We start from the raw sequence: 4,173 nt of genomic DNA on the forward strand, positions 1-4,173 counted from the left end.
CTGTTCCTATAGGTTTGCGACGGCCACACGTCGTCACCCCTTCACTATTTTGTTTTGGTGGAGTTGCTTATCTATCTATAAATATATCTATCTATATATATATATCTATAGATAGATATATATATATATATACATGTGTGTGTGTGTTATGGTTTCTCATTCCTGAGAATGAGTACCGTGGAAACCTTTTGAAGAAAAACACTAAATATTGAAAGCCCACAAATACTAAAGATAGTTAAAGCAGTCAAATTCAACCATATTCACAGATGAGTCTGAAGACGAGTGTTCCCTGTGTGGTGTAGATGTCACAGGAGCCATACTTTCTAAGATTGCAGATTCCAGATTGCAAAGAGCATAGCTGCTGAGACTCTGTGCTGTGAAAATGCAAAGGGCTGCAAACAACTACATCTTAAAGAGAGAGTCCTGTTTTGTAACATCTCTCAGGTAACATAGTGACCAGAGCTGGTGGCTAGAATACAGACGCATACCAATAGCTATGGCAGGCAGGGCTGTTAGCTACCTTAACATTTTTGTACCAGTTAATTTTTACAGCAGTGTCAATTATTTTATCTTGTTTTCTGGAAAATACTATCTTGACAAAACCAGATGTGCTTACTTATAAAGCTATGATTGTCCTGTGATGGACTGATGACCTGTCCAGGATGTACCTTGCCTCTCGCCCAATGACCCTACCCCCTGCAACCCTGCAAGGACAAGAACCAATATAAAATGGATGGTGAAGGAGCACTGCAAACTGCACAGAGCCAAAACGGATCATGGATTTCAGCCAAGGGTGATGATGAGTCACCATGTGGTGCCAATATATCCAACTAAACTGTAATGCTGAATAAACTTTATTCAGCCTACCTTTTTTTCTGTTAAAAGAAAATACTGTGTATTGACTGTTTTTGAAATTTCAATGAATTTAGCACATCTTATATATTCTTGTTTTCTTTTACAAATCTGGTTTGGCTGAAATAAATTGTCTACTGCGGAGCTGCAGATACATGTTGCCAAGGCATCCAACTACTTAAGACTGCAGACTTTTTTTTTTTTTTTAAAAAAAGCACACTACTTTCCACAACAGCAGAGGTGATAAATCCCTGTGTCACTTTTTGCACACTGGCCCACAGCACATGTATTCACAGGTACTTGGAGAACGCAGGCACATAATGAATGCCGATGATTTCTCTGCTCATTTTATGGATCTTTGATGGCAGATGTTCCTGAGCAGAAGAAGTTTGTTTTCAGTTGTAGAGTCGGTGTTGAATTCAGTACACCGAGATCATTAACCCTCTGCAAAGAAATGTCAATATGAAGAGACTCTTTGACAGTTGGTCGGTGACTGGAATTAGCGATGTTGCTAGGTAACCAAAACCCTGACAGACCGAAGGATCAAACTCAGACCGAACAGTTGGTGTGTGTGGGAAGGCTATACATGCTGTAGTAAGTGTGCACGTTGTGTGAGTGAAAAGGTGTGAGTTGTATAAATGCTTGAACCAGGGAGGAAAATGCTAAAGTAAGTCACAGCCTTACGGCTTTTTGAATCAGGGGGTTTAAAGCTGCCCATTTAAAGTGAAACAAGACAAACAAGAGTGAAATACACATATACACAGCAGATAGGTTTTTAAAAGGCACAATTATAGTGTGTGCACAATGCTATAAGAATATACTTTCGAATAATTTTAATAGGTTTTACACAATTACAAAAAAGGTTAAACAACATGTAGAGCCTTTGGTTTAGCAAGTTGTGGAACATTTAGTAATTATTACTTTGTTGATCCTGAGGAATGTCTGCCTACTCAGTTTAGTTTTCCTAAGTTAATTCAATGACATTGTGAGGTTTTCATTTATAAAATGCTTTTTAATTGGTCCTGTAATTATCATTGCTTTTCTCCTTGATTCCACTTCAGCCAGTCAGTCTGATTGACAACCTCACATTTTATTGGGAAGTACTTAGGTAAACAGGTGTCGATGGTTGATTCTGTGACTTCAGTGTGCCTGGGTCCCAAATCACTCCTCTACCTTTGTGCTTTACAGCTGGTCCTGGTTCTTTATGCTGTTTTTTTTTTCTTCCCCACACAGTTAGAAACCATACATTGCACACAAACATTTCCACAAGCATCTTATCTCTGAAAGACATAATACCAGAACTACGATGATCTTTTGAACAAAAACTTTTCAGTAATGAATTATGTTAGTATGGGCTCAGACAAAAGAGGTGTTTCACATGTAACAACGCCAAAAAACATTACTTTTACCGGAGTTTCTAGCTGTAAGCCCAGAAATGTTGTGGGTTTTGCCAATGATCTTACTCGCATGCAGAACACAGAGGAGATTAACAGAGTTTTTAAAGGTTTGAGGCAAATGATCCAAGTTGTCAGGAATCCAGAAATGGGAGCTCAGACCAGGGGCAGCAGAGGCTCTAGAGATGAATGGGCAGTTAGGGACTGGATGAAGAGGAATATTGCAGAGAAGAATGATTGAAGGCTTACAGGAGTGGAGGTGGAGATCCACCAGGGAGAAATGTGCAGGGTCTGCTCCAGGAGGCAGATGAGTCTTCAAATGGATCTGGATCTTGAGAAGGTAAGGACGTCGGAGGGTGAGCAGGAGGACTGAGAAAACATGGAGGCTGCCAGCTGGGACTTAAGAACCAGGGAGTCTTCTGGAGGATTTGCAGGTGGGTCCATGAGCTGGGAAACTGAGCCAGAACTGGATCAGGAGTGCACAGGCTAGAATCTGGAGAGCAGACCTAAAGTACAAGCAACAGGCATTTCAGCAGTTACCACTGTGACAAAACACTCTTGTGAGGAAGGGCTGGCAGCCAGCTCCTCTTACCCTCTTCCTAATGAGGTCTGATGGAGAACACCTGTGCTTCACCCAGCCACAGGTCGCCATCTGGTGGAGGAAAAAGAAAACTACCACACAAAGTTTCCCAGACCCCGACAAGAAAATGTAATACTTTCCTAAATAGGATGCAGAGATTTAGATGTAGTTTTGGGTTTTCCACAGTTTTTCTGAGCATTTTATGTTCTTACCTTAGGGTGAACTTGATGAATACCATAGATTTTATTTGAATTTTGAATATTTTCCGATTGTTCTGTGTAATTATCTTCACTATCATTTTTTTTTATCATTAGCAAAATCCAAACTTGCATGAAATTGAAGGACACTTTTGGTACTTGGGAAATGGAGCAGAGAGATATGAAGACCAGGGGCCCGGTCTTCGTATGTCGCTAACTCAGTTAGCTGGATTTGATTGTTGACGATTTGATCTTGGATCGTTTGGTTCTTCGAAACTCATCCTGGACTTGTTGTCATAGCAACATGTGCGCCAGATTAAACCTGCTCGCGAGCAGGCTTATTTCATGTAAACAGGATTAGATTGCAGCTTTATACGCGGAGGAGATAGGGAAGTCTCTCGTACCCATGTAAATTTTTACGACAGCAACCTGTTGCGGAAGGTGCAAGGAATAATTTGCAGAGTTTTTCGAATTAATCGCGTATTGTGCAATAGACGGGATCATTTAGTGCAGCGCAACAGTGTAATTGTAGAGAGATTTTTCATGGTGGCTGTTATAAACAGACAAACACATCATTTAACAGTGGCTTTTAAAGAGGAAAAAGTGGTGTTGGAGCCATAAATAGAAAATATTTAAGTTATTTGTATGATGGTTTGCTTTTTATTTTTATCATATTCAGTAAGAAGAGTTGTTCAGGCCATTTTATTGTGAAGTTTAGTTTTACTTTGAAAGGCTTGCTTCCTGTCGAGCCGTATATTGTATCAGAAAAAAACTATGGATGGATTATTTAGACACGGAGCAATACAGTTTTACCGTGTAAACTGTGTATGACTTGGAAAAGGAAGAACTTCATTTTATATAGACTACTTGTCCCCATGTTCTAGTGGGTCCCGTGGAGGCTCTGATATAAAAGAACAAAGTAAATATGAAATTATTAAAATGCAAAAATTCATACTGTAGAAAGTGATAGAAACATTCACTATGGACAGTATTTATGCATGTAATTTATCTGCTGCTTTTTGCCAGCCCTCTCTCCTGGCTTTAGCAGACCAAGTTCTTATCATCAGTCATGATGATGATGATGATGACGACCATTATCATCATCATCATCATCATCATCATGACTGATGATAAGAACTTGGTCTATCTT

General features: G+C 39.7%; 1 long non-coding RNA gene across 1 annotated transcript; it reads right to left on the reverse strand.

Annotated features, from left to right (window-relative positions):
* Positions 1-1,673: 1,673 nt before the first annotated feature.
* Positions 1,674-2,822, reverse strand: LOC110366681. The gene is made up of 2 exons (XR_002426879.2): positions 2,496-2,822; positions 1,674-2,425 (listed from the first exon to the last, which is right to left on the reverse strand). It is a non-coding gene; the product is annotated as an uncharacterized LOC110366681 (long non-coding RNA).
* Between the last annotated feature and the right edge of the window lie 1,351 nt (positions 2,823-4,173).

The sequence above is a fragment of the Fundulus heteroclitus genome, chromosome 14 (assembly GCF_011125445.2).
Source record: "Fundulus heteroclitus isolate FHET01 chromosome 14, MU-UCD_Fhet_4.1, whole genome shotgun sequence".
NCBI lineage: Eukaryota > Metazoa > Chordata > Actinopteri > Cyprinodontiformes > Fundulidae > Fundulus > Fundulus heteroclitus.